General features: G+C 41.9%; 1 non-coding gene across 1 annotated transcript; it reads right to left on the reverse strand.

Annotated features, from left to right (window-relative positions):
- Positions 1-1,115: 1,115 nt before the first annotated feature.
- Positions 1,116-1,187, reverse strand: TRNAH-GUG. The gene has a single exon. It is a non-coding gene; the product is annotated as a tRNA-His (tRNA).
- Between the last annotated feature and the right edge of the window lie 19,561 nt (positions 1,188-20,748).

Consider the following 20,748-nt stretch of genomic DNA (forward strand, 5'->3'; position numbering starts at 1 on the left):
CTCACTATCACGTCTACTACTCACTTGGTTTCCTCAGTCACTCCTCTATCTTCCCCCTTCCATCCCTCTTAAGCTCCTGGTTTGTTCCACCCTCTAGTGGAACATCTGCTTTGTTTTCTATAGTTGAGTTCATATCTGTATCTCTTTTAGCTTAGTACTACCTATATATACATTCTATCTTTATTCTTAATTGCTAGCTAGATATTGGCATAGTCTATTCATTATTATGTTTCATTTTTTGTATGTATAACTAATGTTTTGCCATTGTACGTATTACCTGCTACTGTATGTATAATCAATTGTTCTTCGTGTACTCTGCTGCTCATTTATTGCTCTGTGGAGCTTTTCTCCCTGGACCTCTTCTGATAAAGGACCTGTGTCCAGTCAGAATTTCCCGGTAAACAAATGTAGGTAAGTAAGTAAGTAAATAAATAATCTTGCCATGACTTGGATTGGAACCGAAGTAGCTGAGGCCACAACGCAGAGTACTAACCACTATACGATCACGACATGCTACTGAAGAGCTGGTTACTTTTATGAACAGTAGCTCATATTTACTGTCACACAGCTCTAGTTGTTATAATGCCTCTATTAAATTGCTTTTGTTTTTACTATTTCTGTTGCTATGATGTACTAATTCTGATGAGACATTTGCTGCTGCATTTATAAGTTACTCTTAAAGATTTACACTTCACACACAACTTCACACATATGATCTATGTGCTATCCGTAACACAATATCCTTTTCCAGTTATTGTCATATGACACTGTAACAATGTGCTTACTCCACAGTACCTTGTTTAAACATGTAGTACTCTTCTGCCTTCTTGGTATAATAAATTTTAGCTCACTCCTGTAAAAGGCCCCTAGCACATCAGGTCTGCTCAGTCAATGAATGAAAGGAATAAGTACTTTCTAAACCATGCTAGATCTAAAAGTGTGGATCTTTTTATTGTCAAAGACTTGGTGATATAAACTGCTAACAAACAAAGGAGTTAAGTTTAATATGAATTGAGACAGCAGCATATCTTAGAATATGTAAACTATGCATTAATGTTTTCATTTCAGCTTTAAAAAAATTCAGGCTCTTCTTGTCATGCCAGGAGTTAGAGTCCTGCCGTGACTCGGATTCGAACCGAGGTTGCTGCGGCCACAACGCAGAGTACTAACCACTATACGATCACGGCATGCTACTGAAGAGCTGATTATTTCAGCAGTTCTGTCTTCTCTTTGAATGAAGCAATGTCAAAGGCAGACGTATACTTGGAACATACATGTGTATTTTTAGTAACTTGCTGACATTTGGTCCTTGCAGATCTGCTGAGAGGATGTTTGTGTTAAGCCATGCTTCAGCCGAAGTGACAGGAATCATGTTTCAGATAACTGAAAGATGTGTATTGCAGACTGATGGCTGACTTGGTACGTGAGGGGGAGGAGCAGTCACATGTTACAGCACTGTTATGATGAAACAGTAAAATTATAGATGAAGCTGCTGTCTTTGTTTAGTAGGGTTTCATATTACAAAAACATGCACACAATCACTCTCTCTTTGTGTCTCTTTCTTACACACACACACACTACACTATTATTTTGTCATGCTGTAACTTCTAGCTTTATTCTTGCCTTTGGTAGTGCGCTCAGTTCATGAGGAAATGATTACCCACTTTAAAGCAGGCTGGGTTGATTTTTTTGGATAAAAAGAAAAGTAATTGAATCCTGACCTCATCTTGCCTGTCAGTAGTGCACCAGCAGTAGAGCTAGTTTGGAAAAGGGTGTTACAGATGGGTAAGACTTTGGTATTGGGTAAAACATATGTCTGTCTTGACTAGTCTGCTTCTAAACCGCTGTGTCATGACCTTCGAATACATTGAAAGCACAGAGCAGTGGTCATTTAACATGTATCTTCCTTTGTCAGCTGACTAGTCACATAAGCTCTCCCAGAAAAGAGCAAATACTTATTTTATTAAATGTAGTTGTCATTTACTAGGTGCATGGCCTGCTTTTGATTTTTTTCTAATTAATTAATTTAATTTAGGGGCAGCTGTTTGCACACTGCCAGAACATTACAGCATGAAACATACCATACATATATGATTAACACAAAATAAAGCAGGCTTGACATAAGCAAGAATAAAAATAAAAGTAAAATAAATGTTATGTGTAGGACAGAATTACAGTATATGAAAATCAATTTAAAACCCAAGCTTATACAGTGTTTGTTGAATATGAAGAGAAAGAATGTCGCTGGGGCGTAATGAGGGACAGGCAGAAGAGTGCAGACAGGTAAAAGCAGTAGCAGTAATTACTGCACAGGTGATAATATCTGATGACTGACATGAACTGATTGAACAACTGAGAGGGTGTTCTTTGACCTCAAGACAGTTAATGGCGAAGTTGATTAGAGGAGGGAAGATGTCAAAATACACAGAGGCATGAAGATAATGGGAAATAATGTGAGTGTGACATAACTTTATTAAGGTTATGAGCACAGTTGAAGACTACACTGAGGATAAAGCAGAGGTAGAGAGAGGGAATTGAGCTCCCTGTTAATAACTAACAAACTCAGAGAACTGGTCTCAGTGCTGGTGTTGTACATGTAGGAAAAAGCTATGAAATGTGAAGTAAAGTAATCCAGTAATCTGAATATGTAGTAAAGGCAGTTGGTAGGAATATCCTACATGGAAGAGAGAGGGAGAGGAGCAAGGAAGAACTATAGAACACTATTTTGAAAGTAAAAGAGGTGCTGGGTAACAATTTGTGTCAGCAGACTGACATCTATGTTCATAAGCAGTCTAATTCTGATGGGCGGGTCCTCCTTGTAGAAGTATAGTTTGAATATATCTTGTCTGCTCTGTCTGCGCTAGAGTTAGTCTATGAATCGATTCACATGCACACCTCTAGCAGATTGCATGCCCAATAGGAGTTGCTATATGTCCCTCTTTGCAAGAGACCTGCATCTTTGTGCAGTTGTGAACTGCGGGGAAAAAAAACTAAAACTGGGTAATGACCTGAGATTTTAGGATGAGAAATATTTTCTAAGTTTTCTTTAATAGTTGCATAAAGGAGTCATTTTATCCTGAAACATGTAAAGGTTATAAAAATAGCCTAGGCAACTGAAATGATTCAAGAATAAACTTTTATTTTGGCAAAACAGTGAAGTTCTGTCCTTTGCACTGGTCATGGGTTTGTTTTGTCCTGAAAAATCTCACATTGATACAAAAAATATCCCACTTTAATTAGTAGAACATATATATCACATGATATCTATAAGAATCAATCAGAGTAGGTTAGAAAGAATTGGGAAGAGACTGGATAAGCAATTCATAAAGAAACAATGGGGGGTATGTGTATGTCACCCAAATGTACAACAAAGTCCAGAAGATTTAGGATTTTTGCTTGGAAATGTTTACATAGGTATTTTTATACCCAAGTAGACTCCAAAGAATTTTTCCTTAGGTAGACAGCAAATGTTGGAGGTGTGATGGGGAAGAAAGGGGTAACTGGGAACATATTTTTTGGGAGTGAAATGAGTTGGTAGACTTTAAAGATTCCCTGCAGTTTCCTTTGTCAGAGATACTTGGTGAATTGGTGTAACTAAAGAAATTTTTTTTTTTTGAGCTACGATACAGAATCAGAATTGCCTAGACATAGTAAGACCTTGCTGAGTCTAGTTATGGTGGCTGCCAAAAAAAAGCAATTACTTGAAAACCAAAATCAAAGTCTAAACCAACTTTACTAGAAGTAGCGAATATAGTAATAGCTATAAAGCAACTGGAATTGGCCTCTTTAAAACAGGGTAGGAGCAAATTACATGGAAAAATGGAAATTGTGGGAACACTACATGCAGAGGAGGAACAAGGTTTAAAAGAAAGCAGGATAGTAACTGATATATGAGAATTGCAACTACAATTGTGTCAACCTGGTTTGTAATGTATAATGTTTGCGAGTGGAATTGTGTCAGGATGGTTTGTTTTCATTTATATAAATGTAAGCTTGCTTATGTCATATGTGATAATTTAATAAAGATGTTTCTTGTTTAAAAAAAAATGCCCCAGTTTTGGAATTGAAAATGTGGCAATCCTAATATCTACGTGAAAGTAGACGTGAGCCAGGAAATGGACAGATGCTGATATCAGTACCTGTACTTTAATGTTTTCCCCAGTCAGGAGTAAAGTAAAAACTGGTTTCTGAAAAATCATTAGAATGTTAGAAACTGGTTTCTGTGCAAAATCATAGAAGGTTTGCTGTATCTTGTTCCTCCCTTAACTGGTTTTCTGGCAGAGGTAGTAACTCTTAAGTATAAAGTTCCATTTGCTTGCAAGAGTATCAGTAAGTATTCATATGAATATTGGTGAATGACTGGAACTCGGGAAATATGGCAAACCCTGTTGCAGGTGAGCAGGGGAGCATGCTCAAGGGACATCCAATGCCACTGAGTTGCTTACTGAAGGCTCATTATGGTGTGATAGGTGAAGCAAAAATGTTTGCATTGCTTTCATATATAGCAGCATTCCCTAAATGGTTAAGGTTATGTATAATTATCATGTTTTTACAGCATGGACTCAATCTTTCTTCTTTCAGTTTCTGCTTCTTCAAATGGATCACTTAAGACCAGAAGTCTTAGAGTCACTTAAGCATGGAGTCTTTCCTGGTTTGAGTTAAAAAAAATGACTGAATGTTTTAGAAAAAAAAAGTAGTGGAGTGAAAGGCGACAGGAAGAAGGACAAGTGAAAAATAAATAGAAAAGGAGTAAGACAACCAATAGGAAAACTAAAGGTACTCAGTTTATGTTTAGTAGAGTTCACAACAGAATTGATTTGGATACTAAAATCTAGATAGGACGTTACAATGATTTTGATTGTATCTGCGGATCTTCATAATGGAAAACATTATGCAGCATGGCAGTGCCTGTTTTTGTGTTGGTTTCCACATGTCCATTCAGGACATTGCATTATCAATGAGTAGTGGTCAACTGTACCCACAACTAAAATTATACCTCTTCAGTACCAGTCTGTTGCTCAGCCCAGCCTTGATGACTGATGTCTAGTGTGTGAAATCTTCAGCATTGAGCAAATGATAAGCAACGTGGGTTTGGAAAGGGCAGTTTAGACAAAGCTCAGTCTGATCTTGAGGTGTAGTAAGACTCTGACGATCACTTCAAATGTCTGCCTAAAGCTGTGATGGTATTGTGACGACCGTGCCCTGGCCCAGCAATCAAGGAGCCTCAATCCTAACTATTAACACCAGGGAGGTTGTCTCATAGAAGAGGAAAGAATAACTAATACACACAGTAAAGTACAATTTCCCTTAAGTGCACACAGAGATCACAGTCTGGGGCTGGTTGCTCCCTTGCTCACAGGTCCCCAATAAGACTCCCCACTGGTACAGCTATAGGGTCCAGGTCTCAGCCTAACTGGGCAAGCTAAAACCTCCAGTACCCTCTCTGTCCAACCAGTGCTTCATGCCCCTGCCAAGTAGCTGACACAACACGCACACACTTTGAGATAAGTATTTATACAACTTCACAGACACTCCTGGGAAAGGTTGACACAGATTCTCCAGCTGTGCCCCTTTACCCAGACTATATGGTAGTAATTCCTGCCACCACCCAGCTAATAATACCAGCTACTAAAAAGCCCTTAAAAGGGTGTCCAATTATTACTGTGCAATATTAATATCCAATGGTAGTATGACTAACAGTCAAGGCTTACTTTAGAGTGGCCTATTACAATAACCTCTATAAATATGTAATGTATTCTAGAACTTATCTCTACACAAAGCAGCCACAGGTAGAAGGTTTTAAAAACATCTAATAATAAATAATTAAAACACAAGACAAAACTACTACACCACATAGATATGTAAGAGTTCAGGGATCACACAGAAGCTTAAAACAATACAGTAGGACAGGTCTGATTTCAAACAAAAAAATGAGTTAATCTTTACTAACTTTAACTATTCCTACAAGAAATCACAGTGCTAGAAATTTACATGTGAGCATAAGCAGAGTGCTGGTAAGCTGGATATCAAGATCAAAATGTTTTCCAGTCTCTTGTGAGAAATAGTATTTAAACATTACTAACAAACATGTCTCTAAGGCCCTCCCAAAATTACATCATTTTTGACACTTAGGTTTTCCCAGTATTCATATTGCATCATCTTGACACCTGCTCTGATTTGTTAGGCTAATAGAAACTCCATTTACATTATTTAGCAAGCTAACACCTGCACAGGAGAATACAACACTAAAAGGCATTTCACATATACACTCTAGCAATTAGTCCTTAGTTAAACACAATAGACAGAATGTCTTCAGCCAGCCTGACCAGAACCAACTTTAAAGATCAAAGAATGTCATAAAATCATTTCAATTTCAAAAGACAAATTTGAAAGGCTTGACTTAGTTTTTCTTTACAGCAAGGGGGTAATGTTGTGACAATCTTGAAGTTCACATTTTACAATGTTTTCTTTACACTCAAGAAACATGCCTGTATTTTACATTTATTATCAAGAAAACATGCCTGTATTTTACATTTATTTACAAATGCCAGAATTAGATATCAAATTCTATTTGGCTAGGCTGGCAGCCTTTGCCCATCTCTCCCCAATCATCACATCTCTTTCCCCCGGGGAACTCAAGCAAGTTTTTCATGTGCCCCTTGAGAAACATCGCTTGAGAGTATCAGGTCTGTCTGGGTGTATCTCACCCCATTCCCTGTCTTGAGACCCCATTTGCATTGGCATTGCAACTCCCACTGCGGTGCTTCACTGACATATATGCTTGCAACCCCAGACTCCATCTTAGCAACTTGGCATTTTGCTGACTGGCTCTGTTTAACCATGTTAGAGGGTTGTGAACTGTCATCACAGTGAATTTTCTTCCGTACAGATAGGGCTGAAGATTTTGTAGTGCCCACACTATGGCTAGACATTCCTTTTCTACCGCTGCATAGCATTCCTCCTTGGGTTGGAGCCTATGACTGAGATAAACCACTGGGTGCTCTTCTCCCTCTGAAGAAATCTGGCTAAGTACAGCCCCCACCCCATAGTCTGAAGCATCCACCTGCACAACAAAGTCTTTGCTGTAGTCTGGACTGGCTAACACAGGGGGTCCTCCCAAAGCTTCCTTAACCTTCTGAAATGCCTGCTCACATGCTGGGGTCCACACTACCTTATCTGGCCTGTTCTTCCTTGTCAGGTCTGTGAGGGGAGCAGCTATGATGCTATAACTAGGAGCAAACCTTCTGTAGTACCCTGCTGTCTCCAAGAATGCCCTCACCTGCTTTTTGGTAACAGGTGCAAGCCATGCCTGAATAGCTTCCACTTTGGCAGGTTCTGGCCTTATCTTACCACTCCCCACTCTATGTCCTAGGTAGGAGACCTCTGCCATACCCACCTGACATTTGCTCGGCTTAATGGTCAACCCTGCCCTCTGTAGTCTGCCCAGCACCTCCCTGACATACTGAATGTGCTCTTGCCAGGAATGGCTGTAGATAGCAATATCATCCATGTAAGCAAGGGCAAACCCTCCTGCTCCTGCTAAGATATGATCTACCAGCCTCTGGAAAGTTGATGGGGCATTCTTCATCCCAAAGGGCATCTTTGTGAACTGATGCAAGCCAAAAGGAGTCACAAAGGCTGACCTCTCTAGCACTGGGTGTCAAGGGCACCTGCCAGTAATCCTTGATCAGATAAATGGTTGTAAGATACTTAGCCCCACCCAGCTGCTCTAGGGCCTCATCTGTCCTAGGCATGGGGTAAGCATCTGCCTCTGTGTGACTATTTCATTTCTTGTAATCCACACAGAACCTGTTGCTGCCATCCTTCTTTGGCACCAACACCACTGTTGAGGCCCAGGGACTGTTGGACTCTTGAATCACCCCTAGTTCCAAAATCTCCTGTACCTCTTCCTTCAGAGTCTGTTTGACTCACTCAGGCACCCTCTAAGGGGCCTGCCTGATAGGCCTTTGGGGTCCTGTATCCACCTGGTGCTGCACCAGGTGAGTGCTCCCTGGTTTCCTGGTGAACGTGCCCCCAAACTCCTGCAATACTGCTTGGATTTCTTGAACCTGGGTAGGGGATAGCTGCTGGGACATTGCTACCCCTTCACCTAGGTGCCAGCCCGAGCATCACTGAGGAGATCAGTCCCCAGATCTCCCTCAGACTCCTCCTGCAATGCTGGGACATTGCTACCCCTTCCACCGCGGTGTCAGCCCGAGCATCACTGAGGAGATCAGTCCCCAGATCTCCCTCAGACTCCTCCTGCAATCCACTGCAAATGCTCAGCACAAGGGCCTCCCTATCATGGTAAGGTTTCATCATGTTAGCATGGTACAGTCTGTGCCCCTGCCATCTGCCCAGCACTTCCACCATGTAGTTAACATCACTTACCTTTCTTACCACATTGTAGGGTCCCTTTCTTACCACCTTGTAGGGTCCCTCCCAAGCTGCTTGCAACTTGTTGTGTCTGACAGGAATGAGAACTATCACCTGCTACCCTACAGCATACTCTCTAGCTCGGGCATTCCTGTCATACCACACCTTTTTCTGTTGTTGGGCTTCTGCCAGGTTCTCCTGGGCCAGGCCCATGAGTTTCCTGAGCCTTGTCCTGAGGTTCAGGACATATGCCACAACAGACTCCTTGTGAGACTCACACTCAACTTCCCACTCATCTCACATTAAATCTAGAGGTCCCCTCACCCTATGCCCAAACAGCAACTCAAAGGGTGAAAAACCTGTGGATTCCTGGGGAACCTCTCTATAAGCAAACAGATGGGGCAAATATTTGTCCCACTCCCTCTTAAACTGATCTGCAAATGCCCGTAGCATGGACTTGATTGTAAAGTTTAACCTCTCAACAAGACCATTAGTCTGGGGATGGTAGGGGGTGGTCTTCATGTGCTTCACCCCACAGGACTTCCACAGACAAGCCAGCAGGTCTGGCATAAAATTGGCACCTCTGTCAGACAATATTTCCTTTGGGAAACTCACCCTGCTGAAAATCTCTAGTGAAGTATTTGCCAACTTCTCTGCCTCAATAGAGGACAAAGCCACTGCCTCAGGGTATCGTGTAGCATAATCTACAATCATTAGGATATACTTTTTCCCTGTGGAAATTGGGGTACTCAGAGGACCCACAATATCCATAGCTACCCTCTGAAATGGCTCCTCAATCACAGGCAAAGGCATCAAAGGAGCTCTCACTTTGTCTCCTGCCTTGCCTACCTTTTGGAACTGCTCACAGGTCCTGCAGTACCCTGTTACATCTCTGGAAATTCCAGGCCAATAGAAGTTTTTCATAATATGCCTCTTTGTACGTTTTATGCCCATATGACCTGCAAAGGTCATATCATGTGCTATGGCTAGAAGCGCCAGGTGGTAAGCTCTAGGCACTACCAACTGCTGTACTCTCTCACCTTCTAGCCCTCCCACAGTGGTCCACTCTCTGTACAGTAACCCTTTGTTCCAGTATACAGATTCCCCCTTCCCTTGAGAATCAGGTGCCTCCTTAGCTATCTGCCTCAGGCCTTGCAATGTAGGGTCTGAGAGCTGAGCCTGTCTCAATTCTCTCCTTGTAACCCTTCCCAGCTCCCCTTCTACTGGAAGTCTGGCATCCTCTGACAGCGGTGCCTCACTGTCAGCCTAGGTACTACTACTCACCTCTACCTTTGCAGTTACCCTGTCCAAGGGAACATCAGTACCCACAAGCAGCTGTGGCTCACATTCAGTCTCACTGCTACAGCATAGCTCACTCCCTGAAGTAGCCACCTCAGCAGTCCTGGCTGCAAGTATGCAGCCTTTCTGGGTCTCCCCCAGGCTACCAGACTTGCATGCTTGTCTCCTAGCCTCACTGCATGTAACTGCATAAGTACATAGTACTGCCTCATCCAAATCCTTCCCTCTTAGGACATCTGCAGGATGGTAGTTCCGTACCCCTGTTGTCTCAAGACAACCCACTATTGGCATTTTGTCTTTACCACTTACTGGCTCCCTCACCTTTGCTTCCCCACCTTGCCTCCGTGGACATCTGTATGCCACATGGCCCCACTGGTTGCATTCAAAACATTTAACCCTAGCTCCTGGACGTGTATCTGGACTAGTGGCTTTCCCTTCTATTGGCAGATTCTGTTGGGGCAGTCCGTGCTGTCCACCATGGGTTCCTTTAGTCCAATGAGCAGTACTGGGAGTCCCTTTCCTGTGCTGGGCTGCCCTGCTTGCTAGGTATAGGTCTCCCTTCTTCCCCAACTCCTCTGAAGTAGCACACTGTCTATCAGCTAACCAGATCCTCATGTCCTCAGGCAAAGTGCTAAGGGCATGTTCCCTTACCAAAAGGTCTGCCAGCCCTTCAAAAATGGTGACCTGACATCCACTCACCCAGCTACAAAAATAAGTGCTCAGTTCAACAACATATTCACATACATTTTTATCTGTTTTGCATCTATGCTGACTAAACTTTTTCCTACTCATTTCAGGTGGTAGCTTGAAACATTCTAGTAAATGTCTTCTTACAGCAGTATAATCAAAACGGTCAGTGTCATGCATTTTTGCTAAAGAAGTTACAGCTTTACCATGGAGTAAGGGGGTCAGGAACCGTACCCAGAGCACTTGGTCAACTTCATACTGTTTACATACCAGCTCAAACATATGAATAAAGCTATCAAAATGATCCCCCTCTTTAAACTGTGGAAGAAATTTACTGACCCTTTGTGCTTCTGGGGTCTGGTTATTCCCTTCCACATTATCTCCATGACTCTGGCAAAGAGTCAGCATTTCCCTCTCATGCTTTCTCTGCCGTTTCTGTTCTTCAGCTTCTAGACTCCTCATTTTATCAGCTGCTTTTAGTTCCATACGCCTGACCTCCAACTCAAGTCTCTTTAGCTCCAGCTGGATTTTTAAGTCCACTGTAGAAAGGTTGAGCTGTCCATTCTCCGAGGATATTGTATCTCCACTGTCAGTCTGTTTGTCCTCCCGGCTGCTGTTTTCTGATGCAGCTGTAACCAGGGCTGCAGTCGGGTCTGCTTTAGTCAGGTTTCCATGCACCAGTCCCCTAACCTGGCACATCTCCGCCAGCTGGCTCTTTGTCAGCTTTCCATACTCTTCTGCTGACATGCTGCCTGCTCACCCTGACTAACACTAACAAAAGAAATAAAACAATTGTGATCTGAACTCTGAGTATACACTGCGTGGCTGTTTTAGAGTACAAAACACTTTTAGAGATCACTGTACATAAGCTACAGGAATTTTCTCTACCCACACCACTACAAGCCAATTAGTATGTGAAGTAGATCCCACCACTGCCAAACACTTGTGACGACCGTGCCCTTGCCCAACAATTAAGGAGCCTCAAACCTCACCACTAACACCAGGGAGGTCATCTCATAGAAGAGGAAAGGATAAGTAATACACACGGTAAAGTACAATTTCCCTTAAGTGCACACAGAGATCACAGTCAGTCTGAGGCTGGTTGCTCCCTTAATCACCAGGTCCCCAATAAGACTTCCCACTGGCACAGCTATAGGGTCCAGGTCTCAGCCTAACTGGGCAAGCTAAAACCTCCAGTACCCTGTCTGTCCAACCAGTGCTTCATGCCCCTGCCAAGTAGCTGACACAACACACACTTTGAGATAAGTATTTATACAACTTCACAGACACTCCTGGGAAAGGTTGACACAGATTCTCCAGCTGTGCCCCTTTACACAGACGATACAGTAGTAATTCCTGTCACCACCCAGCTAATAATATCAGCTACTAAAAGGCCCTTAAAAGTTTGTCCAATTATTACTGTGCAATATTAATAATCAATGGTAGTATGACTAACAGTCAAGGCTTACTTTAGAGTGGCCTATTACAATAACCTCTATAAATATGCAATGTATTCTAAAGCTTATCTCTACACAAAGCAGCCACAGATAGAAGGTTTTAAAAATATTTAATAATAAATAATTAAAACACAAGACTAAACTACTACACCACAGAGATATCTAAGAGTTCAGAGATCACACAGAAACTTAAAATAATACAGTAGGGCAGGTCTGATTTCAAAGAAAAATACCTAATTAATCTTTACTAACTTTAACTATTCCTACAAGAAATCACAGTGATAGAAACTTACATGTGAACATAAGCAGAGTGCTGGTAAGTTGGATATCAAGATCAAAATGCTTTCCAGTCTCTTGTGAGAAATAGTATTTAAACATTACTAACAAACATGTCTCTAAGGCCCTCCCAAAATTACATACTTTTTGATACTTAGGTTTTCCCAGTATTCATATTGCATCATCTTGACACCCGCTCTGAGTTCCCAGGGTAATAGAGACTCCATTTACATTATTTAGCAAGCTAACACCTGCACAGGAGAATACAACACTAAAAGGCATTTCACATATACAGTCTAGCAATTAGTCCTTAGTTAACACAATAGACAGAATGTCTTCAGCCAGCCTGACCGGAACCAACTTTAAAGATCAAAGAATGTCATAAAATCATTTCAATTTCAAAAGACAAATTTGAAAAGCTTGACTTGGTTTTTCTTTACAGCAAGGGGGTAATGTTGTAACAATCTTGAAGTTCACATTTTACAGTGTTTTTTCTTTACACTCAAGAAACATGCCTGTATTTTGCATTTATTATCAAGAAAACATGCCTGTATTTTACATTTATTTACAAATGCCAGAATTAGATATAAAATTCTATTTGACTAGGCTGGCAGCCTTCGCCCATCTCTCCCCAATCGTCACAGGTATGATTATTCCTTGTGTTGTCTTTTCTTTTAACGCTAGCAGTAAAAAAAAAAAAAAAAAAAAAAAAAAAATATATATATATATATATATATATATATATATATATATATATATATATATATATATATATATACATATACATAATGTGACACTCTCTATATATTGTGGAATCGTATTGCACTGTTACATTTCTATGGAAGTCCAGCACAATAAACTGGATGAAGCGCATTTTTACTGGCTGTCAGTTTCTTTAATATCTTAATAATCTCGAAGTTTTGTTGTTTTATATATATATATATATATATATATATATATATATATATATATATATATATTTTTTTTTTTTTTTTTTCCATTAAACTCAACAGATCTTAATGCATTCCACTGAAAGTCATGTCAGCTATCCACAAACAGACACATCTTGTCTTCTACCTAGATCATGGTAAAGAGATACGACTACAAATATTAATAAATTGACTAAAAAGGCCAAATTAGCATTGTATGTTTTAAGCAACCGAAATAGATATACCATTCTTTGCTATAACTGAGTAGTTTATTTCTCAACATTCAACTACACTTCTATATAAATAATATCCAAGCTAATTATATTCAGTGTGGTGGCAACCTGTTTCCTGATAACTGTGGTTTATTCTTAGGCTGGCTCTGTGGATCAGCATTTATCAATAATTTCTGAATCTAGGCACTCTACCTCTCTCATTATAGATGTGCTGCAGGAAGACTTCACCAACCTCAGTAGCTGACTGCTCTACTATAGACTTAAACTTGTGTACTATTTGGAACATCCCAGAGCTTAAATAAAAACTCAAGTAGGCCATCTCTTACAACAGCAACAAAACCCTTGATGCTGTGTAGGTTTACAGATATCTATGAATTTGGTTAGACCACACTTTTAGTTTTCAACACAACATTGAAGTTGCCAAAGTCAAGTGCACAGACTACTATTTTAGACCAAAAAGATATCCCATTTCTTATCACCACAAGGTAGGATTGGGAAAAGGAGCCATTCTTTCTGCTTCATTCCACCTCCAACAACATGTTTAGATTTATAACACCATTCCCTGCAAATGTACGGCCTGCATCACACTGGCTAAAGTCAAATGGCTACCTGTTTCACTTAGGAAAAACTACTTTTAGGTTCCATGATCTAGAGACGAATCAACAAGAGTATCAGAAAGACTGACTTCTTATAATTTGAGATCTCTCTCTGACTCTATTCCAAGCCTGCATACCCCATTTACTAAACTAAAACAAATTAAGCACACTTTCTCCATCCTTGTACCACAAGTTCCCAAACACATATGTGACATGATGCCTTTCTTAAATTTAGAAAGGATCTTAAAGCATATTTCTTTAAGCAGGCAAAGTGCAAATGCCGCAACACTGGAAACAGCATGTAAAACAGCTGGAACATTTGCACGACATCCATCAAAATTGTAGCTTAAAACTCGCACTATTACATATATTCTTAGTGTGCACATTCAATGTGCATATAATGTGGAACTGCCACTGTTTCAGTTGATTTTAGCATTCTTAAAATACAACATATCTTATCCTGCTGTGATATGCAATAGGTTCATATGTGTTTACTAGATTAGTGACCACAAGGTCTTTTTAAGCTTAGCTATACATCCCAAATCTCTGACAAGTTCTGGTACCCTTGATAAGTGTAATCAGGGGTTTGAGAGATGAAGCATTTACAAGCAGGGGCCTGGGAGATGAACCATTTACAGGCTGCCTGTGTCCATTAGTGACATAGATGCCAAACCGATGATGAATTTCCTGTTCCTCATCCAATTGTCAAAGTTAAACTTGAATTGGGTTAGGGAGAAACTCTTCTTCACATGGATAGAGAACCTGTTCCAGAGAAGGGGTGCTCTCTGGGATACATACCTGTCTGTCCAGCAGGTCCTGTTTATATCACATGCAAAGTTTAAGTCTTGAACAGGTAATTCTAGTGTTTGTTTTCCAATAAAGCCTTGTATGCCAGGCATAGATCTCTCCTCAACAATCTGTAAGAGACCGAATGTAGGGATAGGGCCTTGAGGCAATCTGTATAGCACACGTTACATCTGCAGACATTCCACTTGTTGGATATGCCTGGTTAGGTACCTAACAAACAGGGCCTTGTACTCAATAATAGATCTGATGCATGCCTAATACTGAGGAACAATGACTTCCTTAGACCTAGATGCCATCCCTTTGTTTGTAAGTTGTACAATATTGAATGATTTCTTCACTGCTGTAGGCAAATGTTGGCCAAAGGCTAGATTACTTGTCTGTGTGTCCCCAAGTCCCTGATTACTGGGTCAACTCTTAGGGGTGTATTGTCAACATAATAGTTATCAGGGATGGCTGACTTCCCAAAGGATATGATTATGCATTTCTTGACATTAGTTTCAGTCAATGGCACTAGCACTAGTTGTTTGTCTTTGTCAGCCTTTTCTGGAGAACATTTGTGTCAGTGAGTGATTCAACAACAGCTCCTAATTTGCAATCATCTGCAGATTATCAGTCAGAGGCTGTTGACATTGGTCTTGACTTAGAGTAGTAAATGTCAAAAAAGAGCAGTCCCAGGACTGATCCTGAGGGACTCCGCTTATGACTGGCCTCTTTGTAGAGGTGGACTCTCTAATTCTAACTTCCTGGGTCCTTCCTGTGAGCCAGCTGGCTATCCATCGGGTGACATAAAGGTTTATACCTAATCTCTTAAGTTTGTCAACAGTGTCGGAGTTTGGTATTGTGTCAAATGCCTGGGCCAAGTCAAGACAGGCAGTGTGAACTATTTTGTAGGTTCATAGGTTGGTACTGGGCTATCTGCCCGAAGGCATATGTTAGCCCAGCCACATTGTGCGGTATTCACCGCCCCTTTAGTAGTTCCCTAGACCCTTGTACTAGCAGCTAGCACCCTTGGCCCCTATCTAGTAGCACTGTTGGTGTGATCTCCGGTGTGAACTTTGTTACCCATTCACTCATCAAGGTTCCTCTTGAAGAGTGATAGTGAGGGGCTCTGTCTTATGTAGATCGGGACCATGTTCCATAGTAAGGGAAGTCTCTGCGAAGGGAATCTATCCCTCCAGCATGTTCTATTCATTGTTGTGTTGAGGTTTATATCCCTAGAGCATGTAGCTCGAGTAGATTTGGTTTTGCTAAGATGGAGCATGTTCAACAATTCTGGGTTGGACATGGCTCTGTACGTTAGACAGAGATCACCTCTGAGAAGGCGGTATGCAACAGAGAACAGTCTTAGCTTTTTCAATCGTGCTGCATAGGGCAACTGTTTGAGGCCAGTAATCCTCTTGGTTAGGTACCTCTGTGGTCTCGCCAGCTGCTGGAGATGTCTAGCCAGGTACATTCCAATTGGTGCATTGTACTCAATAATGGGTCTGATGAGAGAAGAGTAGAGGGGCACCATTACATACTTAGATCTTGATGTGAACCCTTTCGTGATCAGATGGGTCACATAGAAGGATTTTCTAACCACTTTGGCAACATGGTTATCAAAGGAAAGCTGACTATCTACTTGGGTCCCTAGATCCCTTATTTCTTCAGATTTCAGGGGATTACCTCCTATGTTGTAGTTTGCAGGTACTCTGTTTTTTCCAAAGGGGATTACTACGCATTTCTTTGCATTTAGCTTGAGACCATGGCTTTGACACCATGCATCAGTCTCATTTAGGCCCTTCTGGAGGATCTGCATGTCGGCCGGAGACTCTCTTATAGCACCCAGTTTGCAGTCATCTGCAAACTTAGTCAGCCACAGCCCTTCCGTGCTTGCCTGTACTTCTGAGAAGTATATGCCAAACAGGAGGGGCCCCAGGACAGAGCCCTGAGGCACACCACTCGTTACTGGTCTGGATTTGGACATAGATCCCGCTACTCTTACTTTGTGGGATCTGTCTGAGAGCCAGTTTGTGATCCATCTTGTGACGTAAGGGTTTATGCCCAGGTTGGTGAGTTTATCAATAATACCTGAATGGGGAATGGTGTCAAATGCTTTAGCAAGGTCAAGGTAAGTCGTGTGTACCTCCTTTCCCTTATCTATAGCCTGAGTAACTGTCTCAAAGAAATCCACCAGGTTCAGGAGGCATGATCTGCCCTTGACGAAGCCGAACTGTGTGGGGTCCAGCGACTGGAGGTTCCCAATCTCTCCATTTATGAGTTCCATAATGATTCGCTCCATAGCCTTACAGATCAGACTGGTCTGGCTTATTGGTCGGTAGTTCCCAGGTTCAGTTGTGGCCCCACCCTTGTGTAGCGGGACCACTGTTGCCGTGCACCATTCTATGGGCACATATCCTGTGGAGAGGCTGAGACTGAACAGGGTATTAAGATGCAGGGTTAATTCCTTTTGGAGCTCGCGTATGACACAGCCTGGGACACCATCTGGTCCCTTGGAGGCAGTGTTTTTAGCTTTAGATAGAGCCTTGTTAACCAACGTATCAGTAATAATTGGACTTACACAATCCCCTGGAATGGTAATAGGCCCTGTAGGTGGTGGTGGTGGGGATTTGCACTGAACCTGTCAGCCAAGATGTTGGCAATGTCAGAAGGGTCAGTGTATTTTGTTCCATTTTGTACTAGCTCAGAACAGACCTGAGCGTTGCCATTTAGGTTTTTGACGTAGCCATAGAAGGCCTTATGGTTATCCTTGGCATCCTTGGCGACTTTCTTTTCAAAATTAGCTTTAGTTGACTTGATGAGGGCCCTCAGTTTCTTACTAATGCTGATCAGGGATGATTTTTCTACTTGAGATTTGGCCTTTTTTGTATAAGTCTCTTCCTTTTATTGTAAAGTTTGCTTATGGCTGGGGTCCACCAGACTGGTTTCTTCTTGCTTGAGGAAGAAGTCTTGGTTTTATTTGGGATAGCATGGTCCATGCAATCCTGAAGATGCATATATAGAGTGCCTTGGTGTAGGATTCCGCATCCTGGATATCATTATCCTTCTGCAAGGGAATAGTGAAGCTTTCCACTTCGGATGCAAGTAGTTTGAAGTTTGCTTTGGAAAGGTTTTTGACTATGGTTTCTTTGACTGGGGGAGGTGGAGGGGTGAGGATATCCAGGGTTATCAGTTTGTGGTCGGATCTGACCAAGGAGGGAGTGATAATGGGTGTGGTACAATGGGCACCCATATTTGTGATAATTAAATCCAATATGTTGTCCCCTCTAGTGGGGGAACATACTAGTTGTTCAAGGGCATTTGAATTTATAAATTCTATGAATCACTGAGCATAGTAGTTGGAACATTGGTAGTTCGCCCATTCTATACCAGGGTAGTTGAAATCACCCAAGATTATGGTGTTGGGTAGGACCTTTATATTTTCCAATGTCTCAAGGAATGCAGAGTGAGCATCTTGGGACATGGTGGGCGATCTATAACTGGCTACAACTTGAAATGTGGTTTTGCCTGCTGATAGTTGCACATGGATGATCTCTGGGGCATCATGCTGTGCTATTAACCTGGAGATATGGGTATCCTTGATGAATATGGATACACCTCCGCCCTTTGTACTGCGATCCGGTAACTGAGGCCAGAAGGTATGATATGAATTGTAACCTGGCAGTGCTAGGGTGCTCTCTTGAGCCTTGAACCAGGTTTCCGTCACTGCACAAACATAGATTTTCTCCATGCTGAGGAGAGCCTTGAGTTTGTGCATTTTGAGGTTGAGACTTCTAGCATTGAGTAGCATTACCCTTAGTTTTTGGTTACCTGTGCTGGTTACGGTGGTTGGTTTGTCCTTTGAGCCTTGCCTAAAAAAGGCACTATGGGGACGGCAAGAGCCTTGGCCAGTATTCGGAAACCTAGGGGTGACAGGTGCAACCCATCTCTGGCAAAACAGCGAGGCTTGTCTATCATGTCATCCCAGGCAGACAGACACTGGATCCCCTTAGAATGACACCAGAAGCTTAGCCATTTTGCTCTTATCCATTGCTTTGGTGACCTTCTCAAAGAAGTTCACCAGGTTGAGTAGACATGACCTGGCCTTGATGAAACCAAACTGGGTTGGGTCCAGTGTCTAGAGGTTTCCTATATCATTATCTATCATTTCCATGATGATTCTTTCCATGGCCTTGCATATGAAACTAGTGAGGCTTATGGGTCTGTAGTTTCCAGGATCTGTAGATGGCCCACCTTTGTGCAGAGGGATGACTGTCGCTGTTTTCCATTCATGAGGCATGAAGCATGTCTGGAGGCTACATTTAAAAATAGCAGTTCCAGAGTGGCTGACATGTCATGTTTCATGCTATTTAGAAGGCATCCTGGGATATTGTCTGGGTCCATTGTTGCAGTGTTCTTAACCTTAGAGATAACATTAAGGGACTGTTCCCTAGTGATAGCAGTGGGAGTTATATTTGATGGTGTTTCTTGAGGGAAAGTTAGGGGGGGGAGTCGGAGCTGAATTTGTAGGCCAATATGTTTGCAATGTCTTCTGACGCAGTATAGGTGGCTCCATTAACAATGATCTCTGCACACAATTGTGTATTGCCTTTCCGGTTATAGACATAGCTAAAGAATGCCTTGTAGTTGTTCTTGGCCTGGGGGGCCAAATTTACCTGATGTTTGGCTTTGGGAGACTTTATTTGTCCTCTAAGTTTTGTTTAGTTTGATGAGAGTGCTTTTGTCCTGTTGCACCTCATAATTTTTGCCGTGATCTTCTTCCTTCTGTTATACAGCCTATTGATGATGTGATTCCACCAGGTTGGCTTTCTTCCTGTCTGGTTCCCTTCCCATTGTTGGCAAGATGGTTGCTCTTGGCATCAGGGAAGCATGGAAAGACTCCATGATGTGACATTTGTACAAGGCAGGCCAAACAAAATAATCTGATGTCCTAAGGAACTGGAACCTCTGGATCTAGACCCCTGTTTATTGACAGTATATTTCTGGCAGCTCATTAAAAGGCTTCCACACTACAGTGGCCTGTGTTCCACCCCTGCTAAGAATTTAGGGCCATGGACAGATTTGGGAAATGGGTTTATGAAGCCTCCAGGACACTGAACATTTTATCTCATATGTTAAGGCTACAGTGGGAGCTTGCAGGTGAGGGGGTTAAGTAGCTGGAGGAATTATTGAATATGAGCAAACGACAAAACCGTGTTCACATGTGATGACAATTTCTCCTGTCTCCTGGTTTATAACTGTGGGTGGTGCAGTAAGTGTAACATAGATCCATCTTACCTGACAGATCTGGCCAAAAATGTTAAGGTGTCATTCCTTAATGCTGCCCATGATGGGTCTTCTCTTCAGACTAAAAGAAATGTAGAAACTGGAGAGCAGTGAGAAAGAAGTGAAAACCCTTACTGTTGTAGTTAAATTTCAGGCTCCTCAATGCCCCTTTTTTATGGTGCAGAAAAGTCCACACCAGTTGTACTATCAACATAACTAACAATAATAAGAAAATTGGAGATCTGGGAGAACCAATGAGACTGTGGTAACTTCCAGAATGGATGCCATCCTAAGTGTAAAAATAGCAGAACCTGGGATATCATGGTCCTCCTTTAGTAACCAGCACTCTAATTCCTGAAGACTTGCCTGGATGTCACCCTGTAGAGGCAGTCAGTTGTCATCTGTATGTATAACTTATGTATAACATGTATGTATGTATGTATAACACTTGCCTAAATGGCTGGCCACCACGCATGACAAGTGGAGTTCGGACTATATCTAAAGGATACATGATTCCCTTCTACATCCCAAAGGCATACTCTTTTTCAATTTCAAACAGTGTAGCACGAAAAGAGGTCTTAAGTCTCATTCAAAAAGAGCCATCCAAAAGGTCTCACCAAACTTGAGAGGGTCTGCTTACTACCCCAGACTGCCTTAGTGCTAAAAAAAACAATGGACCTCATGGTCATACTAGATTTAAGCAGTCTCAACAAAGTCAGCCTCAAGAAAAAGTTCCAGATGGCCGCACCTAACCCCCTCCCCGGGGTGTTTACCAAATGCACATCTGCAGTTTCACCATACCAGAGGCTGCAAGGAGTTAAGG

The sequence above is a fragment of the Protopterus annectens genome, chromosome 2.part0, assembly GCF_019279795.1.
Source record: "Protopterus annectens isolate FY-2018-M chromosome 2.part0, PAN1.0, whole genome shotgun sequence".
Lineage (NCBI taxonomy): Eukaryota > Metazoa > Chordata > Ceratodontiformes > Protopteridae > Protopterus > Protopterus annectens.